The sequence below is a fragment of the Gopherus evgoodei genome, unplaced genomic scaffold (assembly GCF_007399415.2).
Source record: "Gopherus evgoodei ecotype Sinaloan lineage unplaced genomic scaffold, rGopEvg1_v1.p scaffold_40_arrow_ctg1, whole genome shotgun sequence".
In the NCBI taxonomy this organism is placed as follows: Eukaryota; Metazoa; Chordata; order Testudines; family Testudinidae; genus Gopherus; species Gopherus evgoodei.
The window spans coordinates 1,054,392-1,077,724 of record NW_022060061.1 but is presented as its reverse complement, the minus strand read 5'-3'; the positions used below and the strand labels follow the sequence as shown (position 1 = coordinate 1,077,724).

The 23,333-nt window shown below is 51.6% G+C and overlaps 1 protein-coding gene and 1 long non-coding RNA gene across 3 annotated transcripts in view; both read right to left on the bottom strand.

Moving 5' to 3' along the window:
* The window catches only part of SMARCA4 (SWI/SNF related, matrix associated, actin dependent regulator of chromatin, subfamily a, member 4), a 90,047-nt gene extending 75,522 nt beyond the window's left edge, over positions 1 to 14,525 (bottom strand). The window contains exon 1 of one of the 2 annotated variants that reach the window (XM_030545897.1): positions 13,832 to 14,525. The gene's annotated coding sequence lies outside the window, so the exon portion shown is untranslated. Of the gene's footprint in view, positions 1 to 13,098; positions 13,662 to 13,831 lie in introns of those variants that run through there. The other variant, XM_030545896.1, reaches the window with a different exon arrangement.
* A 71-nt stretch (positions 14,526 to 14,596) lies between these two features.
* Positions 14,597 to 23,287, bottom strand: LOC115642430. The gene is made up of 3 exons (XR_003998194.1): positions 23,080 to 23,287; positions 16,677 to 16,836; positions 14,597 to 15,669 (listed from the first exon to the last, which is right to left on the bottom strand). It is a non-coding gene; the product is annotated as an uncharacterized LOC115642430 (long non-coding RNA).
* Between the last annotated feature and the right edge of the window lie 46 nt (positions 23,288 to 23,333).

Below are 23,333 nucleotides of genomic sequence, written 5' to 3'. Positions count from 1 at the left end.
TTTAGCTCCCTAGCTGCCTAAGTCCATTTTCAAAAGTTATTTAGGAGCCTAAGTCGCTTAGATACCTTTGGAAATCTCAGGCAAAGCTCACACGTCTATCCCCCCTCATAAATGGAGTGATTATTTTTCTGCCTTCCGTTTAGGCACCACCAGTTCTGAGGAGACAAAGCAAAATCTTTCCCCCTCCCCTTTTCTTGTTTGAATGGTTTGAGGTGGTGTAGGAGGTCCAGAGGGGATCAGAGATTAGCTCTATACAAGGAGCTGTTTTCTTTGCCATCATTCCTCGCCCGTGTTACCGTGTTAACGGCCGGCCAGGGAAAGGCGGGGGTGGGGGAGACTTGGCTTGGAGGTTTCGCTTGGATTCTTCCTTCTGATTTCTCAAAAGACTCATAATACTTTTGAAAGAGACTGAGAGAAATAATTAAGCCAAAGAGCAAATTGAAGGCCAAGGCCTATTATTCTTTGGGCAAAGATCCCGTTCCTGCTGCAATTAGCACCTCCTGCTGATGTTATTAACGGAGTCAGTATCCCCACCCACACGGTTCTAAAAGGGGTGGGCAGAGGCTGTCTTCCATTTCCATGTGCTGGTGGTGGGGAGCAGAGGGGTCAGCTTCCCATGTTCATTTCCTCAGGAAGTGGGCAGGTCAGTTGTCTGGTTCTATTTAAACCTGATCTCCTTGCACTATCCCTCCTTCCCCACCCCCAGCCTGTATTAAAAATGGAGAGAGATCAACACAGATGGCCTTTTTGTTTAAGCAGTTAGGCCCAGCATGTAATTCTCACCCTCCCATGGGACAAAAGCCTCCCATGGTCTGGCCTCAGAGCTTCTACTACCCGCTGTGACAGTGGTTCTCAGCCAGGGGTTCACGTACCCCTGGGGGCCGCAGGGGCCTTCTAGGGGGCAGATCAACTCATCTAGAGATTTGCCTAGTTTTACAATGGGTGACCTAAAAAGCACTAGCCAAGTCGGCACACACTAAAATTTCATACAGCCAATGACTTGTCTATACTGCTTTATAGAGCATACACTGAAATGTAAGTACAATATTTATAGTCCAATGGATTTAGTTTATAATTATAAAGGTACAAATGAGAACGTCAGCATTTTTTCAATAACAGTGGGCCGTGACTCTTGTATTTTTATGTCTGATTGTGTAAGCAAGTAGTTTTTAAGTGAGTAACTTGGGGTACGCAAGACCAATCAGACCCCTGAAGGGGTACAGACATCTGGGAAACGTGAGAGCTGCTGCTCTGCGAGACATTACAGCAGCCCCTGAGCTTACAATGTTGTCCAAGGAGCCCATGCAGGGTCTTTTGCAGTAAAAGAGAGGCATTACTCAGTTGCAATGAAGATAAAAGGGATTTCTTTCATTTAGGATGCCAGACACAGACATGATGCTGCAGCTTCCAGACTCACTAAACTCAAGGTACGTCCACCCTGCAGCTTGGAGGGGTAATTTCCGGGCTTGTGTGGACATACAGGTGCTAGTTCTGATCAAGCTGATAACAGCAATGTGTAGCCACAGCAACTCAGGCTACCTGCCCAAGTACATACCTAGGATCTTGGACAGGACCGTACAGGGGTAGCTAGCCCTTGCTGCCGCAGCTACACTGCATTTTTAGCACGTGAGCTCAGTCAAAGCCAGCGTGTTTACTTCTACCCAAGGGTGCATGGCGGCCCCACTCTAAATGCCACTACACTAGGGTTTCGTAAATCCCATCCTGGCTAAAGCAAATCACGGGAGAGACTGTAGACTCGATCGCAGCACCCTAAAGCTGCTGGGGCCGGGAGCAAGGTTAGACCCTGGGCCAATCATCAAGATTCGCTGGCCCATATTTGTTAGAATCCATGTTACAACTGGTGGCAGCTGGGAGCATCCTCCCCATGGACTGAGATGGCATGTGGGAGCTGGCCTCCTTTGGGAGTCAGTCTTTAGTGTACCTTTCAATTCCCAAACTTGGAGACCAAGGATTAAAATTATGGATAGGATATCTGGTAATCTAGCAAAGGATCCGACTATCCTTATTTTCCCCTAATCAGGAGAATGAAGCTCTAAGCTGACTGTAGTGGGGCAAGGGCAGGTGTTATGGTTTTGTGGTTCCCTTACATCTACCTCCTGCCGATACAGAACACCAGGCCTCATGCGATGAGGCAAAAGCACGCAGCACAGGGCGTCCTTCCAAACACACAAGTGATAATTAGCGCCTGGAGACTATCTGAGGAACGAACGAGGGAAGCAGCAGCTATTCTTCTGCAGACAGAATTGCTGGGTTCTCTCCACTCTCACCCAGGCTGATGTTCTGATTCTATTTTTGTTCCATATCTCAGCCCTGCGAAGTTCCAGGATGCACAGCCATCAATGGCCCTTTGTAGCTTGGAAGCTTACTCCTTTCTGTACCACAAATTCCATCTCTGGCCCACTCCTGCGTCGAGGCTCCCGCTTCTTCCCTGTGACTGCGCCACAGTCCGGGCCAGCTGCTAAACCGGAGCACACGTTTCAGTCCTCTCTCCCATGACCACCTTGTTATCCTCCGGCCAGGCTTCCTCAAACATCCTTTCATTGGCTTCCTCACTTTTAAGCTCTGATTCTTCCTTTATTTACATACATACACACACACACACCGGCCTCAACCTGGATCCTTATGCTTCCCCGTAGCCTGTCTCCTAGCTGCTCCTGTAGGCCCTGTCTCCACAAAGGCAATTCACACCACCACTGTAGTTATACCAACACAAGCCCATGTCACTAGAGGTTGATGCAGATGCATCTTATGTGGGTAAATTCCCAGATCAAGCTGGATTGTTTGACTGTTTAAGATAATTATGCCGGTGCCATTTCACCATGGGCCTTACACCAGTGCTGATGCTGTCACTCTGTCTCCTGCCTTTTGAAAGACCCCGAACAACCTCCTGCCCCGAGGGGCAGCCGGCCCTCTCCTCCTTCGTGGAACTCCTTAACCACCCTATTCCTTCTTGCTCAACTTTCCAGCACTCGGCTGCTCCATGTTCCATGGCTCACTCCTCTATGGTGGGGATAGCTCAGTGGTTTGAGCACTGGCCTGCTAAACCCAGGGTTGTGAGTTCAGGCCTTGAGGGGGCCACTTAGGGATCTGGGGCAAAATCAGTACTTGGTCCTGCCTAGTGAAGGCAGGGGGCTGGACTCAATGACCTTTCAAGGTCTGTTCCAGCTCTATGAGATAGGTATATCTCAAATTATATATTCCTGTTGTCAGAGCTCAATATAAGCTCCCTGAGAGAAGGACCTACCTGCAGTATAGGGTGAAAGCACCCAGCACTGTCTAAGTAATAATACAAATAAAGCAAAGATCACAGCATGGCACCGGGAAAGAGAGGAGAAGCCACATTCTTGGAACCTGCGAAAGGGGATGGGGCACATATGCTGGATGGTACGAGCCAATGATTATTAATTATTTGTATTACCGTGGCAACTAGGAGTCATGGATCAGCATCCTATTGGCTCTGGCGCTGTACATGCACAGAACAGAGACCCCGTCATTGCATCATCAGCTCTGCATGGACAGCAGAACTAGTGTGCACTGCTCTTGCGAGTATAAAGCCCTGTGCAGGCGTTCGTCACCACAACCAGCACATTCCGGGAGCCAGAGGCCTGGTCTACACTACACGTTTAAACCGATTTTAGTAGCGTTAAACCAATTTAACCCTGCATCCGTCCCCACAACGAGGCCCTTTATATCGATATAAAGGGCTCTTAAAACCGGTTTCTGTACTCCTCCCCATCGAGAGGAGTAGCGCTGAAATTGGTATTACCGTATCGGATTAGGGTTAGTGTGGCCGCAAATCGACGGTATTGGGCTCTGGGTGGTATCCCACAGTGCACCAGTGTGACCGCTCTGGAAGGCGCTCTGAACTCGGATGAACTGGCCAGGTAGACAGGAAAAGCCCCGCGAACTTTTGAATTTCATTTCCTGTTTGCCCAGCATGGAGCTCTGATCAGCACGGGTGGCGATGCAGTCCCAAATCCAAAAAGAGCTCCAGCATGGACCGTACGGGAGATACTGGATCTGATCGCTGTATGGGGAGACAAATCTGTTCTATCAGAGCTCCGTTACAGAAGATGAAATGCCAAAGCATTTGAAAAAAATCTCCAGGCTATGATACAGAGTCCATAGCACAGTGCTGTGTGACAAGCGTAATGGAAAGCCAAAGAATCAAATGGACGCTCATGGAGGAAAGGAGGGGGAACTGAGGATTCCAGCTATCCCACAGTCCCCAAAAAGTATTTGCATTCTTGGCTGAGCTCCCAATGCCTGTAGGGTCAAACACATTGTCCGGGGTGGTTCAGGGTATACCTCGTCAATTTACACCCCCTCCCGCCCTGTGAAAGAAAAGTGAAAAAAATCGTTTCTTGACTTTTTTCAATGTCACCGTATGTCTACTGCATGCTGCTGGTAGACGCGGTGCCGCGGCACTGAACAGCAGCATCCTCTCCCCTCCCTTCCCTAGTGGCAGACGGTACAGTGCAGTAGGACTGGTAGCCGTCCTTATCATCCTGTGAGTGCTCCTGGCTGGCCTCAGGTGAGGTTGGCTGGGGGTGCCTGGGCAAAAATAGGAATGACTCCTGGTTATTCCCGGCAGATGGTACAGAACGGCTGGTAACCGTCCTCATCATAGCAACTGGGGGCGGGGCTGAGCTCCATCAGCCCCCCCCCCCCTTTCATGTCTAAAGAAAAGATTCTGTACTGCCTGGACTATCATAGCAGCAGGATGCTGGGCTCCTCTCCCCGCCACCATTTAATGTCCTGCCTGGACTATCATAGCAGCTGGAGGCTGCCTCCCCCTCATTTTATCTCACTAACAAGTCAGTGTTTCTTATTCCTGCATTCTTTATTACTTCATCACACAAATGGGGGGCCCTGCAATGGTAGCCCAGGAGGGTTGGGGGAGGAGGGAAGCAACGGGTGGGGTTGTTGCAGGGGCACCCCCTAGAATGGCATGCAGCTCATCATTTCTGCAGGATCTGACACGGAGCGGCTGTGCTTTCTGGTACACTGGCTCTCTAGTACACTTGCCCCATATTCTAGGCAGGACTGACTATTTTTAGATAAACCATAAAGGAGGGAATGACCCAGGGGGTCATTCCCATTTTTGTCTTTGCGCCCCCAGCCGACCTCAGCGAAGGTCAGCCAGGAGCACCCATGGCACCAGCAGATGGTACAGAATGACTGATGACCGTCATCTCATCGCCAATTTACAATGGCACAGCAGACGGTACGGAACGACTGGTAACCGTCTCTGCCACCTTGCAAAGGCAAATGAATGCTGCTGTGTAGCGCTGCAGTACCGCCTCTGTCAGCGGCATCCAGTACACATACGGTGACAGTGACAAAAGGCAAAACAGGCTCCATGGTTGCCATGCTATGGCGTCTGCCAGAGCAATCCAGGGAAAAAGGGCGCGAAATGATTGTCTGCCGTTGCTTTTACGGAGGAAGGAATGAGTGACAACATTTACCCAGAATCACCTGCGACACTGTTTTTGCACCATCATGCATTGGGATCTCAACCCAGAACTCCAATGGGCGGGGGAGACTGTGGGAACTATGGGATAGCTACGGGATAGCTACCCACAGTGCAACGCTCCAGAAATCGACGCTAGCCTCGGTACATGGACGCACACCGCCAAATTATTGTGCTTTGTGTGGCCGCGTGCACTTGACTTCATACAATCTGTTTTACAAAACCGGTTTATGTAAAATCGGAATAATCCTGTAGTGTAGACATACCCAGAGAGAAACTGGCCGTTGTTTTAGTAGGGGAGGCAAAAACCCAGCAGCCATGGTGTGCTTCAGCAGCTGCAGCTGGGGTGCTCACTTTAGCTTCTCAGCCATCCGTGACGCTTCGTTACAAGAGTTGCCAAGCTCGGGTGTTGAATTCTGCTCCGCTGTACGATGGGTTGTGAAGCGTGGCGCAGCCGACTGGAGCAAGGCTTGCAAACGGCCCAGCAACTGCAAGTTCCCTCACCGCTGACTTTCCCTGGCAGGCGCTCAAGCTCCTGAGCGGATGGGTTTGCTGGGAGAAGACTTGCACTTTGGTGCAAGGACAAAAGAATCGCTCAGCTTTGCCGCCTGCCAGTGAAAAATACACCACCAGCAGCACGGCATCTATAAACTGAATGGAGTTACTCTCAGCGTCTCAGGTCTTATCAGCCCTCCAAACCCCTTTGCTTCCACCCCCATGGCCTGCAGCGCCACCATCTTGTGCTGAAGTCAGGACAGTGCTCAGAAACTCAGCAGGGTCCAGGGGCGACAGCACTTAAACAGGGGCTCTCCATGGCACCCTCGTCTGAGTCAAAGTCCCAGGGCAGCACTAAGGGCTCGGCGGTGTCGGGGGCAGGGTGGAGGAGGCATTAATCCTGTTGGTTACTGTATGGCCCAAGAACCAGGCAAGAGCTCCACTGTGCTCGGCGCTGTACAGAGCAGGAGACAGTCCCTGCCCTGAAGAGCTGCCAATCGAAATAGACAAGACGCACAAAGCATCGGGGTCGAGAGACACTGTACAGAGCCCCAAAGCCCCAGTAAGATGCTCAGAGTCAGAGCGCCCAGGAAGCACCACTGTCCTGGCCCTGGCCTCTTGTGATCATTAGAAATAAGAGAGTCAGATTTTAACTAGGGTCACTAATGTAACTCCCTGAACCCCCCCTGCAGGTTCCACTGGACGGAGAAGCCTCCTTCGCTTTCCTTAGTTTTATTCATGTGAGTTGGACGAAATGCGCGAATTACTGCCACGAGCATGCATGGATCAGACAGAGACAGGACGCAAACCAACTCCCCCCTTCCCCTCCAAAAAATCATACACATTGTACACACAGAGCTCAGCTGCATTTCCTGGCAGCGAAATCAATCACCTTCATTTTTGTGGGTTAAATAAAAAAATCAAATCACACCCCTAGCCAAGATAGTTATACCAGTACAACAACTGTGTGCAGAGCACCCCTTAAACACTGACTTTGGGTTTGTCTCCATGGAGCAGCAACGCACGCTACATAGGTGAGATTTCTAAAGTACACTAACGTGTTGCAACATCCATGGCTGCCCGCAGACTCTGCTAGTGCAAACAGAGTTCCCAGTGCACTGGAATGTCGTGCTGAACAGCTTGCTGTCCAGATATCCTCCCATTTCCTCTTTCTGAGGGTGATGGTGCTAAGGACCTGGGCCAGGGACTTCACCAAAGTTCGAATATCCTCACTCATTGCTTTGGTCACCTGGGATCCCAGCCATAGGTCACCCCATTCAGTTTCTGGGACAAGTGTGCCATGAGGTCTCACTCCATGGCAGCCACTTGGAATTTTTCCTTCAGATGAGAGACAAATGGAGGCCTCTGGAAATGAATTGTTAGGCTTAAACTTCGCTGAGCATGATGATAAATTCTCCATCCTTGGCCATTTGTAAGCCATACTCAGACTCACAGACTCCAAGGTCAGAAGGGACCACTATGATCCTCCAGTCTGACCTCCTGCACAACACAGGTCACAGAATCTCACCCACCCACTCCTGGAACAAACCCCTGACCCAGGTCGGAGCTATTGAAATCCTCAACTTGTGGTTTAAAAACTTCAAGGTGCACAGAATCCTCCAGCAAGTGACCCGTGCCCCATGCTGCAGAGGAAGGTGAAAAACCCCCAGGGCCTCTGACAGTCTGCCCTGGAGAAAAATTCCTTCCCGACCCCAAATATGGCGATCAGTTAAACCCTGAGCATGTGGGCAAGACTCACCAGCCGGACACCCAGGAAAGCATTCTCTGTAGTAACTCAGATCCCATCCCATCTAACATCCCATCACAGGCCATTTGGCATATTTACCGCTAATAGTCAAAGACCAATTAATTGCCAAAATTAGGCTATCGCATCATACCGTCCCCGCCATAAACTTATCAAGCTTAATCTTGAAGCCAGATATGTCTTTTGCCCCTACTACTCCCCTTGGAAGGCTGTTCCAGAACTTCACTCCTCTGATGGTTAGAAACCTTCATCTAATTTCAAGTCTGAACTTCCTGATGGCCAGTTTATATCCATTTGTTCTTGAGTCCACATCGGTACTGAGCTTAAATAATTCCTCTCCCTCCCTGGTATTTATCCCTCTGATATATTTCTAGAGAGCAATCATGGTTTTTGTTTATAAGCTCTGCTCTGGGAATGATCCTGGGGCAGTTCTCTGGATCATGGTACATAGGAGGTTGGACTAGATGAGCACAATGGTTCCTCCTGGCCCGGAGTTGGTTATTTATGGAAGAGGAACGAGCACCAGTTTCTCGGGAATGGCTTGGGCTGGGAGCATGCGGGGCTGTGCCTGGGCACAAATGGGAAAGGTGTTTTTCCTCCTATAGGCAAAAAAGTACGTCCTGTAGGTTCCCGGCCTCTGTTCGGAGACGGAGTCAGCACAGAGAGGGTCGTGCACACTAGAGGGGATACATGCCTCTCCCTAGTGCTTCCGTCTGCGGATCTGAAAACTCAGCCTCATCCCTGTGTTAGCGCTGGAATAGGTGGGGAAATGGAGGGCAGGCGACTTGCTCCCGGGCAGAGGCAGAGCCTCACCCTGAGGAACACAGTGTAGCTTAGTGGGCAGAGCATTGGGCTGGGACCTGTGACACCCGAGTTTATTCCCAGCTCGGCCACTGGGTTACCTCAGGCAAATCACGTCCCCGCTCCGTGCCTCAGCTTCCCCTATCTGTAAAATGGGGATAATACTACTGACCACCTTTATAAAGTGCTTTGAGATCCACTGAGGAAAAACACTGTGTCGGAGTTAGGCATTATTACTATTTCCCCTGCCCTAACCACTAGACCCCCACTCCTGTCCCATAGCTGGGAACAGAACCCAGCAGTCCTGACACCCCTCCCTGCCTCCTCTACTGTAGCCCCAATACCCCAATTCCCTTCCAGGCCTGGGAATAGAACCCAGGTGTCCTGACTCCCAGTTATCTGCCCCCTTCTTTCTGTTTCTGTTGTCTAAGTGTGAACCGTTTCCAAATGGATTCCTTCCCATTAACAGTTTTCTACCGCATCTAACAGTGCCGCTGCTTTATTTTCCCTGTGAATTTCAAACAGAACTTCAGAGGAAGCAGCAGAGGAGAAAGCTCCTTTGAAATACCTCCTTTGGGACCACACCCAGTGACGAGCTGCCAAAATCTTAACAACCGGTTCCCTATAAAAAGTTCTGATTTAAGGGAGGGGTGGAAGCGGGGGGAGACATCTCGTGGGGCTGGGGGTCCATGCAGGGCCTGGGGAAAATTGCTCCCCCCCAGTGGCCCTAGAGCTTGCAGCCCCCACCCCCTTACCTTGCCTGCAGCTCAGCAGCAGGACGACTCAGGAGCTCAGCTGAGCTGCGCTGCAGCTGGGGGGAAACGGGGGAGGGGCCAGGGGAACCTCAGCCTCCCCAGCTGGGAATCCTGGGAGCAACAGGAGGGTCCGGCCCGCGGACCGGAGTTCTGTGCCCACCCCCTGGCCCTTTAACAACCAGTTCTCGACGGAGGTCTAATTTTAGCAACTGGTTCTTGGGAACTGGTGGGAACCGGCTCCAGCTCACCCCATGCCTGGCAGGATGCGTGCCGACTCAGGCAGGCAGACAGGCACCGATCCATTGATACCAGACAATGTAACAGACTTTCCACCAAAAAATAAAGAAGCCGCCTCCACAATTCCTGGGTGCCTCTGACAAATTAATTTCTTCACACTCTTTTCACCAGGATAATAGCTGGCACGATCGCCGTTAATAGCAACGGAGCGGTTGTCTCCATGACAACATTAGACCCTATTAAAATCACCTTCATCTACCGAGCAAGTCGTCTCCTAGGGACAATAGGAACAACTGAGGGGAAAGGAAAAAATGATACTGGGGCTTGTGTGTTTCTCTCTCGTTTTAACGTTTCCCATCTCTCCGTTAAGTTGGTCCAAAGCCTAGAAAACTCCTCACTGGACTCTGGTCTATTTCCAAGCGATCTGTCGAGGGGAGAACTGCAATTTTAGATCCGCGTGGGCCCGGTTCTCACGTGCACTCAGGCCTGTTTACAGCCATTCAGCAGCATAAAGGGCCTTGTTACAGTGGGCGCAGATGTAACCGACGCGCACTTGGAAGCCCCTTTGCCATGCCAGAGCAGTGCCACGCAGAACATAGCTCCCCAGAATTTAAGATCAGATTGTGGAGGAAGATGGAGCAGCCAGACACCAGTCCACCCACATGCTGCCAGTTTCAGCCCCTGGGCTCTCGAGGGTTTTTATTATATGGGCTGGGGTGGGGAAAAGGTGCTTCGTATGTCGCTGGCATCCATTGGGACTGCTTTGGTCTAAGCTCATTGGAGCGTCATATTTAGAGTCAGTCTCTCAACTCAGGTTTGCCAGGCGGGTGGCACAAGGTTTCCAGTTATCCAGAACAGTCGTCTTGTCTCCCTTTCCTGCCATCTCCCCACTACGCATGCACGAAGTGTCTGCCCAGCTTTTGCTCTCTGTCTCTCTGCCTCTGGTTGCCATCCGCCTCCTCGTTGCTTTCCCTGCTGCATTAAGATGTGCAGGGCGTATAACTGCATTATGTAATTTTAGAACAGTAACTTCTGCTACCGTCTAATGTTTCTGTGGCTTAGATCTCGAAAGCAGCTCATGATTCAAAGCCGCTCTATCCCATGATTAGGGCCAGAGAGGATAGACGGTACCATACGTCACTTTATGCTAGTAACTTGCACTCTCAATGTGCACACAGTTACCTAGTGGTCAGAGGACAGGCCTGGGGTCAGAAAACTGTCCCATTACTCATAAGCAGCAGCAAGAGAATACGGCTGCTGAGCCCTGCGGCTCTGCCACTGAGTTACTTTGTGATCTTGGCCAAATCACATGCCCTGGTTTGCTCATCTGTAAACCGGAGGGAAATGACAGCTGCCCAGCTCTGCAAAGTGCTCATCAGTCCTGTGGAGAACGGTGCTGCAGCTACTGTCTAGGCCAGCGGCTCTCCACCTTCCCAGACGACTGCACCCCTTGCAGGGGTCTGATTGCTCTTGCACACCCCAAGTTTCACCTCACTTAAAAACCACTTGCTTACAAAATCAGACACAGCCGCTAGTACTGACAAATGGCGGACTTGCTCATTTCTGCCGTATCATTAGTAAATAAATGGACTGAATTATATTGTAGTTACATTTCAGTGTGATACTTGAGCCTGTTTTTCCCTCTTGTGAGCCTTGCCTGCAGCCTGAGCCCCGCTGCCCGGGGCTGAGGCATGTAACTTAGCTTCACAGAGACCCCCATGGCATGAGGCCCTGGGCAGCTGCCCCGCTTGCCAGGCCCTATGGCCGGCCCTGCACTTGCAAGACCTGTATCCAGAAACGCTGATCAAGATGAGTTGAGTACCCCCGGGAAGACCTTTGTTCACCCCCAGGGGTCCACGTATCCCAGCTGAGAACCTCTGCTCTAGAGGCCACAACTGAGGTGAGAGCCCCATCGTGCTGGGCACTGCACAGACACGTAACAAGAAGGATCCCAGCAGAGTTTGCAATCTAGGCAAACAGGCAAAGGAGGCTATTATCCTCGTTTTGCAGAAAGGAAACTGAGGCACAAAGATGTTACAGGCCAGATCCTCCATGGGAGTCAAAGTATCTAGGCCCCAATCTGGGCCTAAGTGACTTGCCCAGGACAAGGCTGGACATCGAAGCCGGATCTCCTGAGTCCCAGCCCAGTGCTTTAACCACCAGCCCACCCACCCATCTTCAGACTGCCAGTGGCAGGATTACCTGAGCGGTGGGGCTGAGCGGTTCTTTCCTGAACCAACAAACGTTCCGAGAGAGCTAGTGGCTCTTACACCTGCGTCCCGTTTAAATCGAAACCTCGGCTCATAGATCTCGCCCCTCCCGTTTGAGGCCGTGCAGAACCTCCCGGTGGCCAGCGGAGCCGGGGTTTACTGTGAAAATCACATGATCACACTTTACATGAAGGTTCCATTTCTAAATAGTTCATAACGGGTGAATACCCAGTTCAGACATATTTTTAATGCATCGTTAATCAAGTTATGGATTGAGGGAGAGTTTTTGTCCTTCTGTAACACATACCTCTCCTGTCTGTCGTATGTTTATCACGTTATTATTAGAAAGAGGCAGTTTTGCCTAGTGGACAGAGCGCAGGACTTTGACTCAGGAGACCCGGGTTCTAGTCCCACCACTGGCCTGCAAGTCGCATCACCACCATGCCTCAGTTTCCCCACCTGCATAATCCTGACATGCTTTGTAAAGCACATTGAAAGCTAGGAATGATAAGAGCTAGGGGTGATTATTTCTATTGCAGCAGCACCTAGGAGCCCCCCGAAAAAGACTGTCCCTCCATTCATCCTGCATTAACCCTTTAGAAACTATTCATGGAACCTTAACATGCATTGTGGCCAAAGTAACACAGTATTGCCAAAGCCAAGAGTTCAAAAACCACGAGTCAGGTCCCCCAGGACAATGAGATCAGCTTAAAAATACACGACTGTAAATAATACCCATTTGGGGTCTGGTTTCTGCACCATCAGGGGCAGGGTGTTTGCATTTCTCCACAAGCAGGAGGGCTAGGAAGTAACTTTAAGAGTGAAAGCAGAGATGCTCCCATCATCCCATGAGATCGCTGGATATCCCGAGACTCACGATAAAAGCACGAAAGTTGGCCCCACTGGCTGACAACAGGAAGTGTTTCACCAGAGACAGACACTTCTGTGCAGTCTGAGCTTTGGAATGGCCACTAAAGCCATGAAAGAAACACCTCTAACCAGGGAAAGTGAGATGTGACAAATCCGGTGGCTTTATAGGGCAGGACAGCCTTTGACCTGCCTGCAAAAGCAACAACATAATTTATACTGTCTCCAAGCTATCGTGACTGTTATTACCAGCAGCGAAGGGAACAGCAGAGACTCATCACTGAAGGGGAAAGACAGGACATGAGTGACTTGGATTACAAAACCCAGCCTGCATGACTTGAAAGGTTCATGGACTTTTGGGGGTGAATCTACCCCCAGCTGCGATCAAACGGAAGGCTCATTTATGGTTTCGGCTCAATTTTTGGTGTCTTCACACCCCGAACGCAAAGCAAACTCCAGGAAGCATCAACTCACACTGGTCAAAACCCTTCTGTGTCCTGAGACCCCCGCGATCCGCTTATAGAATCAGTGCGCGCTCTGTAAATCGACAAAAAACACAAGATAATCTTGGAGCCGGTGCTGCTCTGCAAACATGGTACATGAGCCTGTGACAGCCTTGGGTCAGAACCAGGTATCGCCCCAATTGCAACATCTGGCCATCACACAAGAAATTATTCAGCACTTCTTCCAGATCTCATTTGCCCTCCACTTGGAGGCTCACCAACTCTGGCTTTGTCTACACTGATCAGCCCTGATTTCAGCCAACTGTGCAGCTACTGCGCTTGGGTGTGGGGGGCTGCTATAAGCCGTGACCTGCCTCCCTGCTTCAAGCAGATGTGAGCTCCAAAGCCGCTGTTTGCGCTGGGGGACCGGTGCAGGTAAAGTGGATGTGGAAGCCGGGTGAAAGCCTCATTGTGGCAGGCACAGCGGATGGGGCTCTGGTGAGACCCTAAGAAGCAGGATTGTTCTTCAGTCTGAGACTTTTAAACATCGACAGGGCTGGCACCTCCCATGGACATACTCCAGATCAGGAGAGAGCTGGAGACAGAACCCCAGGAGCCCTGACTCCCGCCTCTCCCCTGCTCTGCTCTAATCCACTAGCTCCCACCCCTCTCCCAGAGCTGGGGACAGAACAGACAGGAGAGCCCTGACTCCCACCTTCCCACAATTGCTTCCCACTCTCTGGAATCAGGACCCTGGTACTTACCATTGGCCACACAGCTCTCCACAAACACCCGTACATGTTAACGCATCTCACTTCCTTTTGATGAGTGCAGGGGACTGGACTCGGTGACCTCTCAAGGTCCCTTCCAGTCCGATGACTGATGCCCATTGCAAGGGCAAACAGGTCGTGTTTCGTGCCACGTGCCTGACAGCCACTGGGAAGCCAGTGTCCCGGCACAGTGTGACTATTGTTCGCCTACAACAACGTACAGAATAAATTCCCCGCTGCTTTGTCAATGTGCGAAACTGTGAAAAATTGCTCCTTAAGCCTTTCGCCTCTTGGGAGCTTTCAGTCGTGCAAAATAAGAAGCCAAGTGCGGTAGTTATTTCCCAGGGGAATGTAGTTAGGAGAATGCAATGTCTTCCCAGGAGCCCCATGAAAACAAGCACAGAGAACTGGGCCGAGCACAGAGGCAGCTGGGCGAAATGCAACGGCTTGTGTTGTCCAGGTCGGACTAGAGGATCTAATGGGCCCAGCTGGCTTTAAGCTCCAGGAGTTGAATATCAAAGGTCGGAAGAGTTTGGCTTAATCGGTGAATTTATTAGAAACTTCCCCCCCCACGATGAAAACATTTGCCTGCAAAGGAAACGTTGTGGACATGGGGCCAAACATCTCAGTTGTAACGTGCAGGCCACCTTGCTATCCCAGCCCTGAGCTCCCCGCTCTGCCAGGGCCCCCCAGCCCTCAGTCAGCTCCCCACTCTGCCAGGGTCCCCCCAGCCCTGAGCTCCCTGCTCTGCCAAGGCCCCCCCAGCCCTGAGCTCCCTGCTCTGCCAGGGCCCCTTAATCCCAACCCCCGGCCTCACTGCTCTCCCAGCCCCAAGCTCCCCGCTCTGCCAGGCCCCCCAGCCCTGAGCTCCCTGCTCTGCCAGGACCCCTCAGTCCTGATCCCCGGCCTCACTGCTCTCCCAGCCCCAAGCTCCCCACTCTGCCAGGGCCCCTCAGTCCCAACCTCACTGCTCTCCCAGCTCTGAGCTTCCTGCTCTGCCAAGACCCCACCAGCCCCAAGCTCCCTGCTCTTCCAGGACACCCAGTCCCGACCCCCGGCCTCACTGCTACCCCAGCCCTGTACTCCCCGCTCTGCCAGGGCCCCTTAATCCCAACCCCTGACCTCACTGCTCTCCCAGCCCCAAGCTCCCCACTCTGCCAGGGTCCCCTAGCCCTGAGCTCCCTGCTCTGCCAGGATCCCTCAGTCCCGACCCCCGGCCTCACTGCTCTCCCAGCCCCAAGCTCCCCGCTCTGCCAGGGTCCCCCAGCCCTGAGCTCCCTGCTCTGCCAGAACCCCTCAGTCCCGACCCCAGGCCTCACTGCTATCCCAGCCCTGGGCTGCCCCCGGCCCCAGCTGTGCTAATCCGCTTCCTTCTGAATCAACAGGACTTTGCTACCCCTGCTCAAATTCCTCCCCCCATTTTCTCCAATTACTTCCCTCCCTGTGGTTCATTTCTTCCCTTGCTGCACTGTCGACTCGGCCCATTTCAAACCAAATGCCAGCAGGCCTGTGCCGCTGTGATTAATCAGCTCCAAGCGGAATGCCCCGGGAGAGCATTAATGCCGCAAGCAGTTTCTCCAGAGGTATTTTTACAGCTTATTTGCATAAAGGAGACGCTGGTGGATCTGCCCCAGCTGGCACCCAGCGATGGGAAGCACCAACTCTCTAAAATTGCTTCACTTTCTTGCCGCTGGCACCAAGGGGGAGCTCATGTATTTCCAACCCGATGCCCCAAACCCCAAGTTGTCCATTGGAAATCCAGGACTAAACTCGAGCTCGGAAAAGAATGAAATACTGGTTCCTGGAGAACAAAATGCTGTAATTCGGTGGAGCTGGGGAAAAAAATCACAAAGGAAAATATTAGCTGCCGTAAGACAAATGACAGGGGTTTGCATTCCACTCTGGCCGAGCAAACAGCTCAGCACAACTTCCCACAAGCTTCCCAGTGCGCTTCCCAAGGTGGCCACCGAGGGGCGCTCAGAGGAGGGTGTTCCCTCCATGGATGGGGCTCTGTGCTCTCAAGAGCTGCAGGCCTGGGAACAGGTTCCCTGGGAAGGGGGTGGATTCTCCAGCACTAAGGAAGACTGGACGTCTCTTTCCAACAGATACGATCTAGCCCAAACCAGAGTGACAGACCGGACAGAGGAATGACTCGGTGTTAGCCTCTGGCCTGTTACCCAGGAGGTCAGTCTAGAGGGCTGTGATGGTCCCATCTAACCTTAAAGGTGCTGATCTCTGAATCAACCATCTCTCCCTCCCAGAGCCGTGCTGGGCGAGCAGGGAGCATGGCCTACTGAGCAGAGCAAGGCTGGGGGAGTCAGGACTCCCGGAAAACCTGTGCTTTCTAGCCTCGTTGTCGCTGTGTAATAACAATGGCCGCAAGCTTGCAAATAATTCCACCTGGGCAGAACTCAGCGCTCCTTGGAGGACCTTCCTGAGCATGTCTGTCGGCTGCTGCCGCTGAAGTCCTTGGGGCCAGGATTGAACCCCTGGTCAGTGTTACCATCCCCAGTTCACAGATCGGGAAACAGGCACGAAGCGAGACAGCAGAGGTAAGCTGACCATGCTCCCAGAGGAAGTGAGTGGCAGAGCTGGGAATAAAACCCAGGAGTCCTGGCTCCCAATCCGGAGCTCACACTGCTCCTCTAATGCAAAACAATTCACGCCCTTTCCCCTCTGTAGCACCCTTCTAAATTAACCCCCGCCCCCTTCCCCGATCCCAATGACTGTAACTCTGCCATGTAAGCCAGGACCTGCCCATCTCCTCCACGGTCACGGGAACATGAAACACCATCTTGCCCCCGGAGGGCAGCACGCGACTCCAGAACTCGCTACTCACTCGCTCCAAGGCACGTGCTCTTTGGCGAGTTCCTCGCTGAGCGAGCTCATCTCTGCCGGAGGTTCTCTCTCTGCAGGGCTGTTTGAAGTCATTCTTCTCCGGCCCTTCTGCGCTTTCTCCTGGCTGTGTCAGGAGCAGAGATGATTGGAAGGCTCAGATCCTGGCCAGGGGGAAGAGAGACAGGGAGAAAGCAAACGCCATTCATCAAAAGAGCCTCGGCCCTTTTCACATCAGCTGCCTGACAAGCCTCTCCAGTCACTAGCCAAACAGCTCAGCACTTGATGCTTAATAATCCCCTGCCCTTCTCCAGAGCCATTCATCAATGATCTTAACCAGCTGCACAGATGTTAATTAATGAAACCTTAACTGGGAGGAGAGTTCGGCTCACTCTCAGCCCTGACTGCTAGTCGGGGAGGTCATGATCTGAAAGCCAGCCCGAGAGCTCAGGAGGCAGCGAATATCTTTAGTGCAATCGAAAGCAAAGAAAATCTCCCTTCCACGCATGCTGAGCTTTCAAGGTCAAAGACTCCACGCCAAGTCGCTTCCATTGGCTTAGCCTTGATACAATTTCTACTCGCACTTGTATCAGCCAGGCCAGGGGGGCATGAACATTTCTGACTTCAAATAAGTGGTTGCCAACCAGAAATAGTTGTCCAACCTGCTCCAACCACTAACACGCACTCCCCTGCTAACATCTCTCGCAAGGACCCTGCAATTCTGCCGTAATCTCGGCACTGTCCATTCAACTAGTTAGAAAATTCCTTCCTTAACATTGCCCAAGAGGGGAAAGTTCAGGTGACACAAGTTTGTTACCCGGAGGGACTCCCTACAGGAAGAATTTCAAAGCTCAGATCGGTTTCTTTAGTAACACTTTTAAAGCTGTGTGCAATGTGCATTTACTTTCCATTTCATAGGATTCACTAGCTAATCATTTAGCGGGGATTAATTATTTAAGAGCTATTTAAGAGGCTGCTCATATTTGCATGCATTACACACAGTGGGTTTAAAACCTGTGACTATATTCTTAACAAATCAATTTGCATTTAATGGCCAGACAGCAGCTCTTCATAAAACACCCAATGGAAAGACTTAACTGAATTTGTTACCGGAGCCAAGCTAAAGTCTCCAACTCAAATCTGTTTCACAAAACTGCTGCTGTTTTTCCACTCGGAGGAGCCACAAAACTTACTGACCCCAGGGATGAGACAAAAAAACTTGTTTTGCATCCTTACAGCTGAATGCTTTTCCATGGCAGATTTTCCAAGTCACTTATTCATCTGTGGGTGTGTTATTTATGAGGTGTATTACGGTAACACCTAGGCACCCCAGTTACGAACCAGGACCCCGCTGTGCATGGAGCTGTACATTCTTTACTAGGTGTAGTGCCTAGGAGTCAGTCACAGAGCAGGGCAGGTGCTGCACCGACACAGAACACACACACAGCCATGCCTAGAGACCCCAGTGGAGATCGGGGGTCCTTTGTGGAGGAGAGGCCGGGCGGGTCAGGAGTCTAGGACTCACTGGAATAAAGGACCCAGGGCTGGAAGGGAGCTCCTGGGTCCTGGAGTCCGGCCCTTGCGATCGCAGTGACTCCCTCATCTCATTCCGCTCCATCGGCACACGAGCTGGCTTGCTGCCCTCTCTGCCCCACTGGAGACTGTCCCAGACCCTCCGTCCTTGGCTTCTCATGGGCAGCCCTGATCTGTTCCTGGCCAGTTCATCCATATTCAGTCTCGTGCCAGCCTTGTCCTGAGCGCCACTGGCTCTTCTGCTGCCTGGCGGGTTCCCCCTTGATGTATTCATAGAGCACGGTCAGCTCCCTTCTCTGCCTTCACTTCGCTGGGCTCCTTGAGGCAGCCGCTCTGTCTCCTAAGACAGGTACCCCATTCCCCGATCAGCCTGGCACCTGCTCCAGTCTGAATTCGTCGGTGACCAGAATCTGACAGTATAGCAGTGCCTTTTACAGCAGTGTGAATGCTTCCCTCGCACCGCTAGACACACGAGCCTAGGCTGCACCATGGGGGTGGGGGGGTATTTGCCCGACTCTGGAGACCCAGGTGCAATTCTCTGCCCCACCACAGACTTCACGTACAACCTTGGGCAAGATGCGCCATTTCTCTGGGCCTCAGTAGTACCTAATGAAGAGTGCAAGGGACTCAGTTACTATGTGAATAGGGCCTGTATAAGCACCAGAGAGAGGCCCTGCACAAACATTAAGAGGCAGTTCCTGCCCCAGAGAGATTACAGTCTAAAGAACAAAGGGTGGGTGGGGAAACTGAGACACGGAGGTGAAGGGACTTGCCCAAGGTCACCCAGCATGCCAGTGGCAGAGCCTGTTCCCTTCCAGGAGGTCAATTTCTCAGTCGGTCACTTTCCTTCTTCCTGTGAACATTCCCAATGTGGGGAAACACATCTCTTCCCCCCACCCCCTAAGTCGCTCAAACACATGAACATAAAATCAAGATCCCCAGTTTCCCTGTTGCTGAAGGGATCTCGGCCTCACCTCTCTATGGAGTCCTGGGCTCTGGTGCTTGAAACAAAGAAAACTCCTCCTGGGGGGGGACCTGTTGGGGCACCAGAAACCAGCACTGGTTTGATCTGGTAACAAGTAGTGTTTTGTGGCTCTTACAGCCCCTAGGTAGCAGCAGCATGTGGCCAAAGGCAGCAAGTTCCATCCAAACCCTTTATCCCGAGAAAGCCCCCAAGATTGGTGGCTGGCTTGAGGAAGCAGCAAGTAATCTGCTCCAGTGCCTCTTTCTGAACCAGCCCCTCGGAACAACGTACCAAGGGTGAGAATAGAGTCTCGACCACTGCTTTGAAGTGACCCGAAAAGCTCCGCGCTAGGAATGAATTGGGGGCAGGCCTCTGACCTGGGCTATGCAGCAGATCAGACTGGATGGTCACAACGATGGCTTCTGGCCTGAGGATCTAGGAAACACCACCACAGCACAGTAAATGGAAACAGAAAACACAATCGTGGTAAAGAAACAGCGACGCTGACCTGTCTCTGGGTGCCCGTTTCTGTCTCAATGCCAGGGACCTGCATTTAGCCTCCCTGGCATGGCCCAAGCTGTGACTTTTACATCAACAGAAAAGGATGCCTGTGGACTGAGCTGCATTGAATAGGATGGTTGGAACCAGGGAAATAAGCCACGGTTCCACCTAGAATAGAGATCGCCCCAGAGAAATCTTCACTAACGGGTGTAATGTATTGGCCATCAAGTCTGCAGTTTCCCAGATGCTCCTAAGTGAAGTACTTATGTGGTGAGATTTTCAGCTTAAAGGGTCTCAGTGTCTATTATAAGCTAAGGAGATCGGAGTCCTCATGGTGCCAGGAGCTGCACAGACCAACAACCAAGAGCAGGGCCCCTGTTGGGGCAGCCGCTGCAAAGACCCCTGACTGAGAATGGAGACCCCATTGCAGCACTGAGAATGGGTGCTGCACAGACACTTCTGCAGAGCTCACAATCTGAATAAACCAAGGGTGGGACGAAAGGAGGTACAATTATTCCAGTTTTGAAGATGGAGATAGAATTTCATCCGCTGCTAAAATGCAGCCACCTCTGGGCTTGTTACACAGCTCACATCAAACACTTCCCAGCAATTTCATACCAGGTGCAAAGAAAAATTCTACAATGGACAGAAGCAGCGTGGCCACGTAGAAACGGAGTTGGCCACCGAGGCGAATGCCCTGACCTGTGGAAAATGTAACGGTAACTTTTCTCATCACGAGCCACCAGGATCTCAGCTTGGTTTGCGAAAACGGTATTTTCAACAGCCCCCTGCCGCCCTCGCACAGCACTAGCTCTGAGTGGAGAACGCCCCCTACTGAAGCCCCATCACCAACGCTGCAGCCCGTTTTCCCACTCCAGTACGATGCCAGTGAGTACAGTCCTGAGGGGCACTTGACATCAATAGTACACGACATGCTCCAGGCTCTATCGTCTGCTGAGGAGCTGGCATGTCCATAGCATCGGACCGACTCCTTCAGCCACCTTTAAGAGGCTGACACTGCACAAATGCCTCCCGTCTCTGGCAACAGCATGACTACACCCGTCTGCTGCCTGTCTTGCTTTAGCTCCTCTGTGGCATTAAAACCAGAGAAACAAATCTCTGGAAAGTAGAACAGCGCCGAGATCGGTGCCAGGGGCGTTATCTGGTGCTCAGGGCTCGACTCTGCTAAAGACAACGGTGTTTTCTCTGAAACGGCCTGCTCCCAGGAGCAAGGGGGAAGCAGGACAAACAAGCTATGGTGTGAAATTAACCAGGTAGGAGCAATAAAGCTGGTGCCAAAGGAGAGTAAGAAATACAGAACAGGGACCGTTTGGTACTAAACCCCAGATTCCCTGTGTTTACACAGCAGAGATTGCTGCGCAGAGCCCTTCAGAGCAGTTTGGGTTAAGAAAGCTGTTTGGTCCCACAGGCGCTGAGGGTTTATGCACAGATCAGAACTGCAGGGCTCCCATTCCCACCCACCGCCAGGCAGGGCTTTGCAGAGACAGGCTGTTCCTGCAGCAAGATTTCCTGACACTCCCGGTCAGCTGGGCCTCGTCCCACACGCCTGCCTGCTGGACAGCGAATGGTGAGATCATGGGTCGTTCTTTTCCCAGACCAAGCACACTCCCACTCACGGCATCTCCATGCCTCTCCAGTTCTCTCTCACGCCCAGAACCTCCAGTTCTACCACTGCGAACACCCCCCCAGTCTCCCGTGTAGCTCTCTGGGCTCTCACACACACAGATTTTTCCTCTCCACCTCATACCAGTCTCCTTTGCACCCCTCCCTCTTTCTTCACATGCACAGTCACATGCTCATGGGCTTTCTAGCTTTACAGAGACATACCCATAGTGTGTGTCTAACACACTGTTCCCATCTCACGAGCACTGGCTCGGTTGCGGGTCTGATTCTCAGCTCCCCTCTCCCTGTGCTTGGGGAAGGAAAGGAGTTTGGTAACTAAGTTCCCTTTGTGCTCCTGCATTCTTGGAGCTGCCTGACCCCTGGTGTAAGTTAGAGCAGCGTTGGGGCTGCTCTAACTCAAGCTCTACCCCCTGGGAAGCAGAGAATAGCTGTAATGCAGGAAAATCTGATTTTCCCCTCCACAGCAGAGGCTGGAAACAAGGCGGGTGCAGGGCCTTTATGCCAATTCCACACCAGCCAGGAGGAAGGCCCCTTCCCAGCAGGGCTTGTCAGAGGACCCAGATTGGCCTAAAGGGGCCTTCAGAGAACCGAGAGTCAGCACAGTCCAGAGGCATTTATTGTCTCGGGCAGTGCTCAAAGGCAGGCTGAGCCGACGTGCCGCGGTCAAAGACTCTGGCGACTCAAAGAGGAATCCCTCCGCTGTGAAAGCCTCTCAGAGCCCAGCCCCTGCAGCTGTTTGATCACTTAGTAAATGGGTTAATAAATCATTAGGACAGAATTCGTAAGAACCCGACATGCACCTGTACACTGCCTCGCAATTCCAACCCAGCCGCCGAACAGTCAGGTTGGCCTGTGAAGCCATGTTCTCTTCCCGCCTTCCCCCATCCCCTTTCCCAGAAGAGAGAAGTGCTGGTTGCCCCAGGGTGATTCTGTCAGTCCCTGGACTGGCAGGTCCCCCAAAGCCAGGGCAGATCCGCAACACCCACAAATTGATCATGGACCCATCCCCATGGGGGCCAACCCAGCCACGGCCCATTGCTACAGAGAACGTCCGCCCACAAGAGAACTGCTCATGGGAGTTTTCCCTTCATTCTCCTAGTGCCCTCTGCTGTCTCTTTAGGATCCAACAGGAAAAGGTTTCCACTTGTTCTGAAAACTAAAGCGAGGTGAAATTTTACAGACTTTTTTTTCACAATCACCACCAACAAAAAATGCAGGTTTCGATCAGTGGAAACATTTTGCTAATTTGTGTTGCTAGGACCCTAAAATTGTGTCAAATTCAACAAATCGCTTTGGTTGGGGAAAAAAATTGTAAGAAATTGAAATGTTTCAAGTCACTGCGTTCAATACCCAACATTTTGAGTCAAAAAGGCTTTTTGGTTAGAAATTGGCTTCAGTTTCATTTCGCTTGTTTTAAAGGGTGAAAAAAGGTAAAAACCAAAGGTGGTTGTGGGTCAAAGGGAACGTTTTATTCCACCCATGAGGTTTTTTGGTTTGGCCCATGACCCAAAGTCAGCTATTCACTCAGGTCAGCTTAGGGCCACGAATGTCCGCATGTGAGCTCTTTTCACTGGAGAGAGACAAATATCGTTTGGAGTCAGGCCTGGCTGCTAGCGACTAACCGGATCTATCCCATTCGATGCGATGCTGCTCTGGGCAGGTCCCCTGAAGACCAGCACACACGCTGACGTCTTACTTTTTGCCTAAGGAGCCATAAGTAATATGAAACCAATGATTCTAGAGTGCAGAAACAGCAGCTACTGACCTTCATGTACTCCTGATCTCCATTCAGGGTTCAGAATGGACAGAGGTAAACAGCGAGGTCCCTCAGGGATCTGTACTGGGACAGATGTACAAAAGATCTGCAAAAAGGGGTAAACCGCGAGGTGGCAAAATTCGCAGACACAAAATTACTAAAGATAGTTAAGTCCCAGACAAACTGCAAAGAGCTACAAAGGGAACCCACAAAACTGGGTGACTGGGCAACAAAATGGCAGATGAAATTCAGTGTTGATAAAT